We start from the raw sequence: 19429 nt of genomic DNA on the forward strand, positions 1-19429 counted from the left end.
GCTTCTATTTATAGGAAAAATTGAGTACTAACCAAACAAATTGATTCTAGAATTTTCCAAATCAATTTGGTCAAATTTTTATCGTTTTTAGGTCAGTTGAGCTAACTTTTTGGAACTAGACTTGAATTAGGAGAGAGGAGAGATGAAATATCTCAATTTTTGAAGATTTAAAACTCAATTGCACTTGTGAAGTAGGCGCCTCATTCATGAGGGGGGAATCCCCATTGTGAGGTGTCAAAAATCCATTTTTTTAGCTTTTCCTTTGGTCCTTAGTCCACTCTTTATCTTATGTAAGTATTTACTCATTTTTGGGGGTGATTTTCTTTATTTCTTCTATTTATCTTCTTCATACATTTGGATGAATTTGATTGGCCCTTCAAAACCTTAATTTGAAATTTTTGAAAATCTGGACCCCTAGCATAAGGTCTCTTAAATAAATTATACTTAATTTCTAATGCACCTTCTGAAAATCTTTTTGAACTTCTGTTTCGGGGGAATTTATTTTAATAAGAAGAGATATTTTTCTATCCAAAAATATTCAAAATCTGAATATTCTCTCTCTAGAATATTTTCTCTCTCTAGGCCAAAACAAGTAGAAACAAGATCTTTTATATTTCTGAAGAGGGAATTGATTACAGGGGAAGATGTTGGACATCTTGAGAGGCTGGGGAGGAATCTTACATTCTACCCCACTTAAAAAACGCAAGATGTTCTCATCTCGCAGGTGGAGTATGATCTCTTTCATCTTCTTCTTCTTCTTCAATCACTTCCAGCATTTCTGCCTTGGAAGTGGACGGCCGATTTGGGAACAATTCTCTTTGACTTCCCCTATTCTGAGGTGGAGGTCTTGCATTACTTTGGATTGAAACTGCAGGTTGGATAGAGGGTCTACCTCTGGGATTTCCTTGATTTTGGCGGATAGAATCGTGATTACTCTCGAAGGAAGGGGCTAGAGTCTGGAATCTTGATCCTCCCTGATTTCCCTGCACTGAAAACCTTGATCCAAAAGGAGTTGGGCAATCCATGCTGCGATGTCCAATTCCTTGATAGTTATAGCATTTCACTCTCTTGTTCAAGGGTGGAACTTCTGAAGTTGAAATCCAGGGAATTGAGTTTTGGGAAAAGGACATTTCATTCTGGAACTTCCCATATCTTGGGTTTGCCCCTGATATCTCTTAGGCGGAGGAAGGTTGGAATCACCTTCTAGGAATAAAAACCTTTTGAAAGGTGATGGTGCTGGCTTTGGCGGGACTTTGACATCAAAGGCTTTGGCGAAATCCTTTGCCATTCTTACTGCTTCGGCCCCATTGAGATAGGTTTTGCATTCTTGACTAAAGTATCCAATGGCTCATTCATTCCCCGATTGAACTTGGCCATCAGCTGCTCTTCATCCAATTGAGGGGAGTATTTAAGGAGAAGGGCAAAAGCCTAATGGTACTCTTCAATTGTCTGGTTTTTTTGTTTTAGTTCCAAGAACTCATTCATCTTAGTTTCAACAAAACCTGGGGGACAAAACCTCTTTCTGAGGTAAGCCTTGAGATCGGTCCAGGTTTGGGTATTTCGGTCGAGACGGTTTGTCTCGCAGTGGTTTCTCCATGCTACTCTAGTTGTCTCCACTATCTTCAACCTTGCAAGAGTCATTTTGCTCTTCTCATTGTACCCAATGACATCAAAGTATTCTTCCATTGATTCGATCCACTTCTCCACAGCCTCGCCCAAGTTTTCCCCTTCACCCTTGAAAGATCCAGGCTGCGAACTATGAAGAGTTTTACGAACATCCAGGTCGAGCTCTTCTTCATCGAGTTGGGGGTTAACATTTCTACCATGACGACCTCGATCCATGTTCCCATCAATACGAAAATTCTTGTTAAGTCTCTATTTAAGATTCAATCCGATTTTTGATTCAACTTATTTCGGGGTTCTTGGCTCCCCCACAGAGTCAAGGGATAAAGATACTCATATAGAACGCATTATTAGTTAACAATTCATTCAGAATTATCTCATTCATATCTTTAACACAATAATGGTCCATCAGACTGAATTTTTCTATCTAAACAATCCTCCATGGGGATTTTAATTTTTTAGATTTTTAATTTATAACTTGATCCACTGATCAAAAGTTAACAGTAGTAATCTGGCAGCACAATCCACTAATCTCATAGTGATTTGCTGAAGTCATTAACGTCATTATAGCTACGAACATTATCACACGGACTCATCCCATTCATCCTCATTGTGGTTTTGCTTGACTTATTACATTTCAACCAAATTTCAGGAATCATCATTTTTCAATCAGAATCCAAATCAATTCATCAGTTCACAACCAGAATTTAAAAATCATATCAACCACATTCGAATTCATCATCTGGAAAGCATTAATGCTTATAACTTCAAGTCTTAGATTTACTCGTATATACTGCCAGTAAAGAGCTGCAGTTATACCCTCGGTATATACGGGTAGTCATGGTCCTTGGAATTATAAGGTAAAGACCATCATGTCTAGGCTTCAAGCAAGTCAGGGATTTCATACAATCTTGTACTTCCATCTGAAGACCCAATTACTAAATTATGAATTTCAGTTCAATTAACAATTTGTATGAATTTCATCACACAATTCTGATCTTATGCTACTACTTCATAAATTTTTCACATTTTTGGCTTTTTGGTTGATCCTCATTAGTCAATTCGCTCTGATACCAATTGTAAGATCCCAGACCCCACTGCGCAATGAATTCTGGGGTGCTAGCAGCGGAAGTAGCACTTCTTGCTGCATAGGGCAGGGTCCCACACTCGGGGCCTCGCCCACGGATATCCGGACAAGAGACTAATCCATCAATTTTTCCAAAACCGAACCCGAAAAACTTCCTTTACCCAGAAAGCACAGGCGATTCCACCAGGATAACTTTTTCCTAACGTAGTCAAAAGCCTTAACTAACTGAACTGATCTGACCGAACTCGTAAGTTCCATAGTCAGATCAAAGGACAGATTGCACTTGGATCATAGAGACCAATGCTTTTTTCCTCATCGAGAGGCACAGCTGTTGATCCTTTTTCCATAGAACAAATTTTTGTCCGAGATTTACTTCATCTATCGAACTAAACAAAAATTGAGTCTCGATTTACGAATCCATCAGTCCAGCCTAACCCCATCCAGTCCCATGGGTTAGCCAACCGCCCAACCACTGTAGTGATGGGATCCAATTAGGAATTTGGTTAGGTTTTGTCCTGGGTACCAAACGGAAAAGAGTTCCCAGGCCCCCTAGCCAAGATGTTCATGCAAACATAAAACTAGTCACACCACTTTTACAGACCCAATATGAAATTGCCTTTTTCACAGATTCAGTCATCTTTAAAACAATTATTTAATGAAACCATAGTATCACTGATCACAATCCTCTAAAATATCCGGTTGAATCTTAATTTCCAATCATTCCTTCATCAGAGTATCTATGGCATCATTGGCAACCAGAACGCTCACCACCTATTCACTCAGGGGCCTTTTCAGTAGTTCCTAGCTCATAGTACTTGGCAATATAATCACTTATAAAAATCAAGATGGAATCTCCATTGAAGATCAGCAAGATCAACCAAGAGATCCATATAAAAGAGCCATGGACTCATCCGTTGAGGACCAGCAAGGTCAATCAACCAGATCCATTCCCGGTTTCAGAAAACAACTCTTACTCCTTGTTCCAATATCTTCCATGATGCACGTGTGGGTATCTTTGGCGACCCAGAGCCCGAGCACCGTATGGTCAGCACCCTCTAGGATTCTTTGCAGGTCACTTAGCGCTTCACGCATAGGCCGCTTCCTTGGTCCCTCATCCACTGTATCGGAAGCTCACCATTCAAATCAAACCGAGGCTGGTCAAGACCTCGGTCGACCTTGCTACGCGAGATGTCCTCCGTTGACTCTCCGTCAGCTATTGCAACTTTATCAGGTAGGTCTCCACGACCACATTCTCAAGAGAGTCAAGATGCTTCCCCAGCATTCTTGGCATAAAACAGTCATTTACAAACAGTTCACAATTACAATTTCTATAATGAACTCTCGTCTTTCCACATTATCCCTCATCAGTCCACATTACTTATTCCACATTCCATTCATATGTGTACTCATTCTCATCCAATCACATCATTTTCCATCTCATCACCACAGATTCATTCACATCCCAATTCGCATGTCATCACATCTCATCCATTTACTCATATCAACGACACCATTTCACATACACATTCGCTCCCATACATCCATATCCACATTCTACATTCATATATCCATATCCACATTCCACATTCATACATCCACATCCACATTCACATTCATACATTCACATCCACATCCACATTCCATATCTACATCTATACATCCACATCCATGCCCACATTCATACATCCACATTCACATTCACATCCCATACATCCATATCCACATTTTACATTCATATATCCATATTCACATTCCACATTCATACATCCACATCCACATTCACATTCATACATCCACATCCACATTCCATATCTACATCTATGCATCCACATCCATGCCCACATCCATACATCCACATTCACATTCACATTCACATCCCATACATCTGTATCCACATTCTACATTCATATATCCATATCCACATTCCACATTCATACATCCATATCCACATACATACATCCATACAACCACATCCATACATCCACATCCATTTACATCTATCAGATTTCTATCACATCTATTTATAGAATGTAGGAGAATTCTAATTTTTTGATATAAAGATTCTTTACGCATCTAATTTAATAACACTTTTGGATTAAAATAAATTCTTTATGCATCTTTTCATGCATAAATCCAATTTAGTAGGAATTATACTTTTAGAATAAAAGAATTTCTCTTATGCATCTAATTTATGCATAAAATCCATTTATGATGAAAATCACACTTTTAATATAAAAATATATCTTTTATGCACAGAATCAATAATGATAAAAGTAACACTTTTATAAAAAAATATATTCTTTTATGCATACTTTTATGCATAGAATTCAATAATGTTAAAAGTAACACTTTTATTAAAAAAATTCTTTTATGCAAAAAAATCCATTTTGATGAAAGTAACACTTTCATAATAAAAGAAAATTATTCCTTTATGCATAAAAATCTATTTTGATGAAAGTAACACTTTCATAATAAAAAGATTATTCTTTTATGCATGAAAATCAATAATAATAATCAATATGCATCTTCTATGCATGAAAATGACACTTTTAGAGTATAGAATTGATAGGAGTTACTCTTTTAGCATAATAAAAGATAATTCTTATTTCCAAAAATTTTGCCATAACCTCCTTTTGTATGGCTAACCATTTTTTAATTTTTTCTACTTAGTTTTGTCTTAAAAATTAACTCTAATTGATAATAAACAATATGCATCTTCTATGCATGAAAATAACACTTTTAGAGTATAGAAATGATAGGGAATACTCTTTTAGCATAATAAAAGATAATACTTATTTTCAAAAAAAATCGCCATAACCTCCTTTGTATGGCTGACCATTTTTCAAATTTTTCTACTTAATTTGTCTTAAAAATTAACTCTAATTGATTTAAAGTAATCTATACTAATCAAAATTTACTTATAAAAGAGAAAACATTATAAAAAGTTTAATTCCAACAATTATCACTTAACTAGGATAAAGAAGGGTTGATTCCAAGAAGAGAGAGGGGAAAAGCCTTTCGATCAAGGCATAGCATCCATTTATCACTTCAAACAATCATAAACATTAGAAAAACATAAAATCAATAAAGAAAATTACAAGAATCTCTACTTACATAATTTCTTGGAGCTTTCCTTTGGCTTGATGGTTTGAGGGTTCAACTCTTGTTTGTAACAAGAGTGGCCACCAATCTTTGGAAGAGGGAAATGTCAAAAACTAGTGAATTATTAATAAATTCACAGTTCTTGGCTTGGGAAGAGTAGAGTAAACACTATTATTTTTTCAACAAAGGGGGAGGCTTCTATTTATAGGAAAAATTGAGCTCCTAACCAAACAAACTGATTCTAGAATTTTCCACACCAGTTTGGTCAATTTTTGACCATTTTTAGATCAGTTGAGCTAACTTTTTGGAACTAGACTTGAATTAGAAGAGAGGAGAGATGAAATATCTCAATTTTTGAAGATTTAAAACTCAATTGCACATGTGAAGTAGGCGCCTCATTCATGAGGGGGGAATCCCCATTGTGAGGTGTCAAAAATCCATTTTTTAGCTTTTCCTTTGGTCCTTAGTCCACTCTTCATTTTATGTGAGTATTTACTCATTTTTGGGGGTGATTTTCTTTATTTCTTCTATTTATCTTCTTCATACATTTGGATGAATTTGATTGACCCTTCAAAACCTTAATTTGAAATTTTTTGAAAATCTGGACCCCTAGGATAAGGCCTCTCAAATAAATTATACTTAATTTCTAATGCACCTTCTGAAAATCTTTTTGAACTTCTGTTTCAGGGGAACTTATTTTAATAAGAAGAGATATTTTTCTATCCAAAAATATTCAAAATCTGAATATTCTCTCTCTAGAATATTTTCTCTCTCTAGGCCAAAACAAGTAGAAACAATATCTTTTATATTTCTGAAGAGGGAATTGATTACAGGGGAAGATGTTGGACATCTTGAGAGGTTGGGGAGGAATCTTACAGATAAAAAGAGATCATAGAGAGAGTTTGAAGAACCAGATATGATATTCATTTGAGTATGACAAAAAAGAAGTTCCTTATCCTTAGGGAAGTACAAGAAGCTTTCTCCCAGATGTTGTTATAAAGAAAGTGGGTGATCTAGCCTACAAACTTATTCTGCCTCCCCATCTCAAGGTACATAATGTATTCCATGTCAGTTTGCTTAAGAAATATGTACCGAGCCCAAGTCACATGCATGATGATGAACAATTGATCTCTCCGACTCAAGTCCAAATGGTACTCCAACCTGAGGAAATCCTTGACGTTTGGGAGAAGATTCTCAGTCCCCTCAGAGAATTTTTAATAAAGTGGAAGTTCTTCCCTCTAGAAGACGCCACCTGGGAGAAAGAAGAAGAGTTGGTGAAAGATTACCCCCACTTTGCGAGATGAGGACATCTCGCGTTTTTCAAGTGGGAGAGGATGTAAGATTCCTCCTCAGCCTAAATAATGAATAGGCACTACTTCAATCCCCTATAATCATTACCTGTTTTTGAATACAAGAAAATATTATTTTTCCTTGTTTTTGCCTAGTGAGATGAAAAATTATAGAGAGTGGTAATTCAATATTGAGATATTTTTGGATGTATAAATCCTACAAATATCAAAAATATGTTTCCTTGAAACAGAAAATAGAAATAAAATTTTCAAGGTACATTAGGAATCAATTAAAATGATTTAAAAGACCTTAGCCTAAGGGTCAAGATTTTTTGAAATTTTTGGATTATGGTCCAATTAAGGTTCCTATGGACCAATAAGATTAATCCAAGTGTTGGGATGAGATAAATCCAATGAATAAAAGACAATACCCAAAAATGAGTAAATGCCCACATAAGATGAAAAGTTGATTGAGTACAAGATTTATTAGTTGAAAACTATAAGATATTACTAAAAAAATGAGATATTTTGGATTATGTGCATGCCTGCCTTTTTTGTTCACTTTCTGCCTTGCTGTTCTTCCTTGCGCAAGCGCTATTTGTAATTCTTGCACTTTCCTGGTACGCATTCTCTGACGTTCCTGATAAGATTGAAGATCCGATGATATTTGGCAGCCTGGCCATGTATGTGTGTAGCATCATACTTCTTGTGGTTTCCACGGCAGTGAGATGGAAGGTCTTCCATGAGGCCAGCCGGCAGAACTGGTTTGCTTCATCATACCCCCCTTGTCAGGCTAACAAACACATGTATACTATGCTTTCATTTTTCACTATACTTTTCCAATTTCTCCCATTGTACATACATATCAGACTTTAATTCAATTTAGATGTTTTCTTCTTTCTTGAGAGCTGCTCAAGTGCAAATCAGTACAGTGGTACACTAGTCATTAGGAAATGGGTATCTAACCTCAGAGTGTTTGTAATCACCCTTTGAGAAGATATGTTATGTAAACCATAATTGTAAAGGCTTGGAGATTGATTGACTAGTTTTGGGGAGTCACTCATAAATATGTAAGCATAGCACATGGGCTCAACCGAAATCCCTTTTTAGAAATTTGTCCTACGTATAAAAGGCAACTTGTAAAGTGTGAACCCTTAACTTTTGGGTGTTCACTTTGAGCTCAGGGGGTGCACTACTAAGAAATCCTATAGATAACAAGCGTTCAAGGGATATCTTAAAAACCTCTAACCTGTGAATTTTTCATGGATAAAATGACCTCTTTTTCTTCACAAACTTACGGGTTTTTTTTTAATTTATTAAAAAATCCTCATCTATAAATGTATCTTTGTACTTTTTTCTTAAAATTTTGAATTAAAAATCCCTTTTGATGAACTCATGTGCTACACTTACATATTTTTAGGTGAACCCTCCGAGACTTTGAGTGAAGAAATAGTTGAGTTTCCTTAAGCTTAGGCTCATTCCTCTCTTCCCTTGTTTCCTCTTTTGCTCTCTACCATGCTTGTATATGTGTATGCTTTGTGTGTGAGTGTATGTGTATGTGTTAATTGTGGGAGCTTTCATCACATTCTATTGTGTGTACATATTTACATTCTTACTTGATTTCTTACAAGGCACCAAGTATATGCATGCATGTGTGTGTATGAGTGAGGGAGATAAAAGTAGATTGGGACTAGCTTTGCTATTCTTCTCCCATTGAATCTGCCCCTTGGTTGTCTTGCTCAATGCTTCCATGTGTATGTTTGTGTGTCTATGAGTGAGAGAGAGGTAAGTACATTGTTTAGGAACCAGGACCACCTTTGCTATTCTTCTCCCATTGAGTTCTCTCTTCATTCTCTTGTTCGACAATTCCATGCACTATATGCAGGTTCTCAAGGCATTCCTTGGACATTGTTGGCACTATATAGTGGCACATCTACCCTAACCCTATGTCTCACCTATATATACCTATTGTGTGTGTACTTTCTACACACTTTTGGAAATCAAACTTTGTGTCTCGTGTCTCTCTCTCTTCGCGCTCTCCTCCAATAGACACTATATGATGATAATCAAGAGGACTCATACCCATGTTAGCGGAAAAGCCATTGTCTACAATTACGCATGTTAACATATAGTAATTACTGAACATTAAAAGACAATAATACAAATAAGTAAATAAAGAACAGGTAATCAGCAAACCATCAGTGATGACTGTGTATATTACTACTGCTCTAAATGAATGAATAATCGAATACATAACAGTGTACTTTGCATCTTTAAATGTTAACAGGTGTGGTAAAAAATGACACATACATTCAATATGTCTATTGAATTCTCATGGCTTATTCGGCTGATAAGTAGTAATTAACAAAGGATAAATCTATGGGTTAACACCTGGCACACCCAGTGGTGTGTAGTCTGCCCCACGGGACGAAAGTCAAACCCACTTGATGTCAAGGATAAGTAAAAGTAAAACCGAATTCTATCACTTCTTCAAAGAAATCTTCCTGAAAACCTAATCCAATTCTATCTAAAGGATTTCTAAAATCTATATCTATAATATGGGCTGATGGATATGCTTGCCTACTATAAGAATGAAATTGAGATTGTAAGTAATCTAAGAAAGAATGTGTCAGATTATCTGGATTCTCAGCTTCCTCTGCATCTTCTATCTGCTCTTCTACTTCCAGTTGGTTACTCTGACCATATAGTCAAGTAACGGTATCTCGATGTTGTGCATGACCCATGCCTCTAGAATATTGACCCTGAGCCTTGTGTGCAGATTACTTGAATCTTCTAGATCGTTCTGCACTTTGTCTCTATTGTTCATCTGATGGTTATTTGCTAGCTTAACGCCACTGTACAAGTTTGATGAAGTGTGTAACTATTTTCTATACCAGCCTACCAATTTAAGGGAAGAGGCAAATCAATGGATTCCAATTCTCCATTGCCTCTAGTATGCATATTGAGCACTTTGGTAACTCCCTCTCGAGCACTTTGGTAACTCCCTCTTGAGCACCTGTATTAATCCAATTCTCTCTAGAGGATTTCTAAAATCTATATCTATAATATGGGCTGATGGATATGCTTGCCTATAAGAATGAAATTGAGATTGTAAGTAATCTAAGAAAGAATGTGTCAGATTATCTGGATTCTCATCTTCCTCTGCATCTTCTATCTGCTCTTCTACTTCCAGTTGGTTACTCTGACCATATAGTCAGGTGACGGTACCTCGATGTTGTGCATGACCCATGCCTCTAGAATATTGACCCTAAGCCTTGTGTGCAGATTACTTGAATCTTCTAGATCGTTCTGCACTTTGTCTCTATTGTTCATCTGATGATTATTGCTGGCTTAACACCGCTGCACAGGTTTGATGAAGTGTGTAACTATTTTCTATACCAGCTACTACCAATTTAAGGGAAGAGGCAAATCAATGGATTCCAATTCTCCATTGCCTCTAGTATGCATATTGAGCACTTTGGTAACTCCCTCTCGAGCACCTGTATTAATCCCCATAGTTCCGCTATCTTTTCTTCACTTTCTTTGGCATATTCATTGTGCTCATCCTATAGTCTTTGAAAATTTAACTTGTATTCTTCCATTCTTTTCACTGTATCCTTATTGCCTAAAATTTTTTCCTTCAGTTTATTAATTCTGGTTGAATCCTAAGCTGCCAAATCTTCGAGTTGGGCATTACGCTCTTCCAATTGTTGATTTGCTAGCTTTAATGCTTCAGCTTCATTCTTGAACTGCTCCACATTATGGTGTGAAAGGCTCTTGCTTGCTCTTGAATCAAAACATATTGCATTCTAAATGTTGGATCTTCTGATGGACCAACTTGATCACCTTTATCTTTTCCTACAGAGACTGCTCTTGAGTTGTCTGAGTGGTCTCTCCAACTATCTGCTGATTCGATCTAACTTGTCCAGAAGGTCCTGCTCCTGCTTGTTCAGCTCCTTTATCGAGTTCACGTGCTCTAGATTCATCATCGTTCTATTGTCGAAGTACATCCAGACGGCATGTCAATTGAATAATCTTCTTAAATTCTTGAATAAACCCCACATAGAGACTGGCCATAAGCTCATGAATGTGAGCTTCATATGCGTTGACTTCACTCACGGGGGGGGACAATTCGTATACTTCTGCATCATCCGGTGCATCCAGAGCATTGATTCTACTTTGTAGCACCTACAGAGTTGATCTATTCACCCTTGCCTGAGCTTCATGCTACTCCATGGAAAACATATGCTGGCTTAATAGATGTTCACTTTGGAGCTCAACATCTGTATGCTTCTTCTAGAGGATTCTGACCTCCTAGTGCATCTACACTTTTTCCTATTTAATTTGAGAGAGCTCCATGGCATGCATATCAATAATAATCGTAAAATGTGTTTGCTCCCCTTCAAGGAGTTATACCCTTTGTTTGACTGTTGTAAGTGTTTGCAGCTCTTCCTTTGTTTTCTGGAGCTCTTCTCTGATATCATCTACTCTCCCTACTAAAGAGAAATAGCTTTGTCTGCACATTGGGAGAGATATTTACAAGCAGCTTAAACTTTTCCAGATTGATATCATCTACTGTATCCAAAAAAGAGATTTCTGTAGAGCTCTGTTGTGATCAGCTGGATCCAGAAGAGCGCCTTGGTTGATAGTTGTATAATGTTGCTCCTCTTGTGTTTTTTTTGTAGGCAACACTTCCTTGCACTTAATTCTTATTATACTATGCTTATCCCTATGCATGAAACCGAATGTGCCTCCAAATGACTGCAAATCCAGTGTGCTTTACAAAACTTCACTAAATAAACTGACCAATCTTGGTCTTGGAATTAGGCCCAATATTCCTTAATTATGCCTTCAACTGGCTGGTATAGAATTCTAGCCCATGCAAGTGGCTTCCCTGAGAGGCATACAAATATAACCCCGTGGCCTTCTTTGTCATGTAAGTTATCTTATGAGTTAAGATGATCATTTTGATGATGAATTGAAATTGCAATCTGTTGTGGGTCTTGATGGTTGCTGAGTTTGTATTCTTTAGCTGATCCTTTGGAGTGGAAATAGGACTCCATGTCCTCCTCTATTGCAGTTGGTACATCGACTACACTTTCTAAGGGAAGATTGAATACTTGAGAAACATATTCGGGAGTGAAGGCAAAGTTGCCATCTGTAGTTTTGATGACTACATTCTTCTGCATTTCCACCAACTGTCTAAGAACTTCAGGGCCAGGTTGTATCTAATTCCATGGCATGGACACAAACTGTAATAGGCCCACTTTTTCAAGCCATGCCGTGTTTTTGTTAACATTGATGTCCATGGTTGCTATCAGCCTTTCAAATTTCATCATGGTTACTATTGAGTGTGGAGGATAGAATAGGCTGTGAAGGTGACAAAGGCTGTGAAGGGAACTAGTGGAAAGAGAGCAGAAAGAAAGGTGAACACGATGATAGCCAAGAAAGTGAAAACTCTGGTAAAAGATTGTAGGCAAAGGATGAAAAGTAGATAATAAGAACATTAAACCATGGTAATGATAATCTAAATAGGAAAAAGATTTCACGATAATGACAATAATGAAGATGCACTCTATTCGAAAGAATAGGGCAACGACGTGACTTAATAATGATTAAAGAAAGACCACCCCATTTTATGGTAATAATGGCCCAATTTGGTAATGCATAAGTGCAACGTAGACTACGACATGTGGTAGATGCATGTATGGTAGAAATAGTGTACATTGGGACAGATGCCGGTTCAGGTAACCATCCAAAATAGGGCTTTAATCAAAAACCATGTACGGGCTTTGGAAGTTTCACACCATCTAGTGTCACTAACTTGAAAGTGCCAATGACGAGTCTAGAAAATATCCGGTATGGACCTATCCACCGCAACTTTAATTTACCCGGTTGTGGACCCATCATCCTGGAAATAAACAATAAATCCAGATCATTAATATCAAGAAAGTGAAATTTTATATTGCATCGATCAATAGCTTCCTTGGTAGGGATGAGGGTAGGGATGAGGCTAAACCTCATAATGGCACCATTTTGAGGGATGTTATTCCTAAGCTAATAGACTAATAGAAGTCAAGAGTATAATCTTCTCCATTTGGTTTCAAGACTGGTGGATTTAGTTGATATTAGTAGCCATAATACGTTTGAAAAGATGCAGGGGGAGAAGAGAGCTTGAGCTCTTGCAAGCACACACACACACTCACAAAACCCTAAGAGAGAACACACAAGGTGAGAGGCTGAAAATCTTCTTCTTCTTCACTCAACATGCAACATACCATATACAAAGATAAGAGTACACTTAATATGAAAGGTACTCAACCAATATATACTCGGGCTCTCTATAGTGTGAACCCAACTAAATGAGCTGGCGCTATAACTATGCCACTCTCTAGAATGGCTGTCACCACACAGCCTGCCAACCCACTAGCCGCATATCACCCAAGATCTCACCAACCATGCCAGTGGTGTAAGTGTGGGGCCTATCCCCCCAGGCGGATCATCAATGTCCACCGTCTCACTAGATGAGCTCGATATCTCAACACTCCCCCTCGAGCTCAACTCTATCTCATGTACACCAAGCGAAGCCCTGAATCTGCGGAGCTTCTCTGTACACTCAATGCTTTGGTAAAGATGTCAGCTACTTGATCCTATGTGCTGACATAAACAAGGTCAACGTCTCTTGCCAAGACCTTCTCTCTGATGAAATGGTAGTGGACCTCTATATGCTTCGTGTGCGAGCATGAAAAACTGGGTTCCTGGCCAATTGTATACTACTAATGTTGTCACAGAAAATGACAACTTGTCTATCCAACCACTGATAGACCCAAATCTACAAGTAGCTTTCTCAACCAAGCTACCTCACATGTTGCCATAGCAGCTCTTCTGTACTCGGCCTCTGTACTCTCGATAGAGCAACCATAGGTTGCTTCTTGCTGCTCCAAGTCACAGCAGCACTCCCCAAAGAAAACATGAATCCACTAGTAGATCTATCTACTGAGATACTACTAGCCCAATCAGCATCTGTGTACCCATGTACACATATCTCTATCCCAGTTTCATAAAATAGTCCACAAATGCAAAGTAGACCTCACATACCTCAGTATGCATCTCAATGCATCTAAATGCGGCTTTCGTGGAACTTGCATAAACTGACTCACCAACCCAATAGTATAGCTCAAATCTGGTCTGGTGATCGTCATGTAGATCAAGCTTCCTACTATGCACCTATACATAGTAGGATCCTCCAAAATCTCTCCTGAATCTACACTCAACTTGCCATTCTAATCTAATGGCACTGAGATAGGCAGCCTGTCATACCATACTTGGACAACATGTCCAAGCCATACTGTCTCTGCAATAATCCAATACCATGTGGTGATTTAATCACCTCAATGCCCAAGAAATATCTGAGCTCCCCTAGATCCTTCATCTCAAACTTCTGTCTAAGCAAGATTTTTACATCAAATATCTCTGCATCATGGTCTCCCGTAATGATCAAGTCATCTACATAGATGACAACAAGCACAACCCCTCTATCACCGTGTCTCACATACAGCGAGAAATCTACATTGGCTACATGAAAGCCAATAGTGACAAGATACTCAGAAATCTTGTCAGACCATGCTCTTGGTGCTTGTTTTAAGCCATACAAGGCTTTCTTCAACCTGCAAGCATGCTCGGGATGACTCACATCCTCATAACCACGTGGCTGCAACATATACACCTCTTCCTGTAAATCACCATGCAAGAATGCATTCTTTACATCCATCTGATGTAAAGACCATTGCTTTGACGCAGCCACTGCTATCACAACTCTCACTGTTGCCATCTTGGCAACTGGGCTGAAAGTTTCCTCATAATCAATGCCATATGTTTACGCATATCCTTTGGCTACCTTGTACCTATTTATGCTTCCATCACTGTTATGTTTTACTTTGTACACCCACTTGCATCCAATGGCTTTCTTGCCTTCAAGCAATTGCACTAAATCCCAAGTCTCATTTTGTCTTTGCCTTTATGTGATGTACTAATCACATTTGCAGGACTAGTATTATGACGCAGCCTGCCACTCCATGGTCTATCAATTGAACCACTAGATGAGGACTCTCCTAGTCCACTCAAAGATTGTGATTGACTTGCATTCTGTGCAACCACATTTCCACTCACATCAGCCCCAATAGCTTCTTTTCCATACCAACTGCTCATCTCATCAAAAACATCCCTTCTTACCCTCAACTCACGTGTAGCAGGGTTATAACACCTGTATCCCTTTTGCTCAAGGGAATATCCAATAAACACACATTTTTCAGCTTTTGGATCCAGTTTAGTTCTCAGCTCATCTGGCACATGCACGTATGCAATGCATCCAAAAACTTTTAGATGAGATAAATCAGGTTTTCTGCCAGTAAACCTCTCCTCTAGAGTTACATCATGTATGGCTACAGTTGGAGTCCTGTTTATGATGTAAACTGCTGTAGAAACAGCCTCATCCCAATAGCTATGCGGCATATTCTTTTCTTCCATCAATGCTCGCGTAATCTCAGCAAAATGTGCCTGTTTTTCTGCTTAGCAACTCCGTTCTGCTGCGGAGTGTATCTGCATGTAAACAATCTCCGAATACCATTCTTCTTCAAAAATTTAGAGAACTCATTGGAGAAGTACTCTCCCCATCCATCTGACCTTAGGCACTTTACATATTTCCCTGTTTGCTTTTCAACCATAACTCTGAAATTCTGAAAGTGAGTGAACACCTCACCCTTCTCCTTCATGAAGTATACCCACACTTTCCTTGTGTGGTCATCAATAAATGTCACATAATACCTGCAGCCTCCCACATAGACATGGTCTTCGTAGGACCCCATACATCTGAATGCACAACAGCTAGTGCATTTCTGATCACATATCTGTTACGTGGAAATACATGCTTTGTTTGCTTTCCAAATTGGCATGCTTCACATATTCTCTGCATACCTTCAACTTTAAATTTTGGCAGCCCTGTCACAATTCCTTTAGTCTGCATAGACTTCATTCTCTGCACATTCATATGTCCAATTCTTTTATGCCAAATGTCTGTGTCTACAACAATTCCTAAACCATTTGCAAACATCGCAGCACTCACTTCAGGCATGTTTACATTCAACGTAAACATTTTGCCCACTCTGTTGCCTTTTGCTTAAAGTCTTCAACATAACAACCATCAGGGTTAAACCGAATCTGCAAACCCTGCTCAATCATCTGGCCAATTGAAACGAGATTCTTTGTTATATTTGGAACATAAAGTACATCTGCAAGGTACTTCACTTTGCCATCCTGCATAGACAATGGCACATCTCCAACATGGGCAACTGGATGAGCAGTGTCATCCCCTGTTTCCACAAAATGTGGTCTTTCAAGGTTTTTCATCTTCTTGAACCACTCCCCATGACTTGTCATGTGGTTCGAAGCACATGAATCAACGTACCATACGTCATCTTTATGTGCTGCTTCAACATTTTCAGACATGGCATTAACGACATGCTGCATAACAAACAACCTTTCATTATCCTCATTGTTTCTGCTCGAGGATGCATAGTTGTTTTTTGCTTCAATTTCCCATTTTGTATGTCAGCCTGCTTAACAATCTGCTTGCACATGTCCAGGCTTACCATAATAAAAGCATCCACGTGTATCATTATACTGCCTTTGCCAATTTCCACGACCTCTTTGACTCCCCCTGCCTCTCTGAATTGGCCTCTTTGGCACCTACATGTTGTTGTTGTTGTTGTTGTTTCTGGGACTGTTGTTGTTGCTATTTTGCTGGCCATAATTTTGAGTACCTGTTCGGCCACCTCCTTGACCGCGTCCACGGCCTCCTCTACCTCGTCGTCTTCCTAAACTTGTGTAGAAGGCCTGGTTCTTTGTGAAGACTGTTGGTCTTCACCCAAGCTCTTCTCTTCTATAATCAGCATAGACACCAAATCTGTAAAATTGGGAATGTTTTCCCGAGTCTGAATAGACGTCTTGAACGCCTTGTATTGTGGCCCGAGACCATGTAGACAGACTTCCACCTTATCATCATCATCCTACTGACACACCAATAGATGCAAGGGATTCCACAATACCCTTTATCTTCAATGCATAGTCATTCACAGACATACTCTTTTTCTCCATAGTATGAAGTTCATTCTTCAACTGTATCTTTCGTGCCTTGATATTTGTTTTATAGAGTTTTACCAAGGTGTCCCATGCCTCCTTGGGGGACTTGGCATCTTGAATGTGCCCAATTATGGTGTCCTGTATACTGATAGAGAGCCAATACATAACTTTTGGCTCCTTGGTTCCAATCCTTGAACTCTTTCATATCTGCAACAACAGTCGGATTGATCTCCGGTATCTCCAGTGCCTCTTTATGCTCACCTTCTATGTAGTCCCAATAACCCTTTCCCACCATTAGGAAATTCGTCAACCTGAACCTCCAAGCATGGAAGTTGTTCTTATCAAGCTTCTCAGCAACAATCTGGTTTATGCCATCATTTGACATCTTGCCAGACACACAAATTTACTAGAAATAGCACTCTGGGTTGTCCTGCACAAACTACTGTATTTTCTGCAGCGGTACTGTAGTACACTCGAATGTGACAACCAGTGACCTCAATGTGCATACATATACCCAATGGCAACTGTTGACCTCCTTGCAACACACACAGTGTTTGCACAGCTAATCTGTCTTCCTGCAGTTCTTAAAACAGAGTTCTGCAGAGAATTGATGTTACCCGACCGTAGTGCTCGAAATCACCTGCTTTCTGAAAAACGAAGGTCCTGACGTGCCTGAAACTCGTTTTTGGCTCAAAAATTATGGTCCGATAGGACACTATAGTTTCTCTATAGCTTTACTCCCGCAAAGAAAGCTCCTCAATTAGAGATCGTTTTCCGGTGCCTCCCGTATAGCTCCCGAAAAGGGTGTAGTCGCGCCAACACAAATAGGGAAGAGTAGTTGAAGCTCTTACCCTCGTATGGCTTCGTGTGCTTCTCTTGCTTGCAGCTCAGCTCTTAGCATGAACCAGGCTTTGATACCATGAAAAGGTGCAGGGGAGAAGAGAGCTTGAGCTCTTGCCAAGCACACACACACACACTCACAAAACCCTAAGAGAGAACACACAAGGTGAGAGGCTCAAAATCTTCTTCTTCTTCACTCAACACTCAACACACCATATACAAAGATAAGAGTACACTTAATATGAAAGGTACTCAACCAATACATACTCGGGTTCTCTATAGTGTGAACCCAACTAAATGAGTTGGCGCTATAACTATGCTACTCTCTCTAGAATGGCTATCACACAGCCTATCAACCCACTGGCCGCATATCACCCAAGATCTCACCAACCATGCCAGTGGTGTAAGTGTGGGGCCTATCCCCCAGGCGCGTCATCAGTGTCCACCGCCTCACTAGATGAGCTCGATATCTCAACAACGTTTATGGTATGTACGTATGTGTGTAGATGGCCATAGTTACACTTATGCTGTAATAAAACAAAACAAAGAAAAAAGAAAAAAAATCCTTTTCTTGTGGTTGAGCTTGGCTTCTAGCGGTTGAGATATCTCTTGCTAATTTTGCTAATTTTCACTAATTTTTCATTATAACCACTCATCACTAATCAAGAACCCACATGTGTTACGCATTGCAAAATCACTTGATTTTTCACTAATCTTGATTTATTTTGCTAATATGTTTTTATGTTTTGTTTATGTGCAAGATTAGGTGCCGATTTCTTGGAAAGCTACGGTGGCGAAGAGGTAAAACGGGCTCTTGGTCTTCTCTTGTCAAATTTCTCATCCTTTATGTGTGGAATTTTATGAAGTTTTCATGCATTTTCCCACTTAGAATTTACCCCATTTTTGCATCCAATTTGCATATGTGTGTGTCTAATTTCATGATGACTTGTGTGTGCAAATCAAATTTTGCCTATTTTCATGGATGCATTGACTGCAATTCCTCTGAACCCCTCTCCTGCTAACCAACTTACATGTTTCGTTTCTTCTAGATTGGTGGTCGGCATGTGCGGCACACTAGCATTGTCGACATTCTACAATAGGAGATTTAGTTAATTACAAGCTCCAACCACATTCTATAACCAGATAGTTTAGTTGATAATTCAGATTCAAAATACAAGCTATTCTTTTTGAAAACCAAGAAAGTAATGGGGATATCTAGTATGCCACCAACTAAGCAAACAATCCATGGCTGGTAAGTTTTCATCAGTGACTTTACCATTCATCCACCATGATCTAATGTGTCTGTATTTTAAAGAGTTTCTCTTCCTCACTCAATGCACACACCACTAAT

This window comes from Cibotium barometz, chromosome 27, assembly GCF_041138505.1.
Source record: "Cibotium barometz isolate CiBa-2024 chromosome 27, ASM4113850v1, whole genome shotgun sequence".
Classification (NCBI taxonomy): Eukaryota; Viridiplantae; Streptophyta; class Polypodiopsida; order Cyatheales; family Cibotiaceae; genus Cibotium; species Cibotium barometz.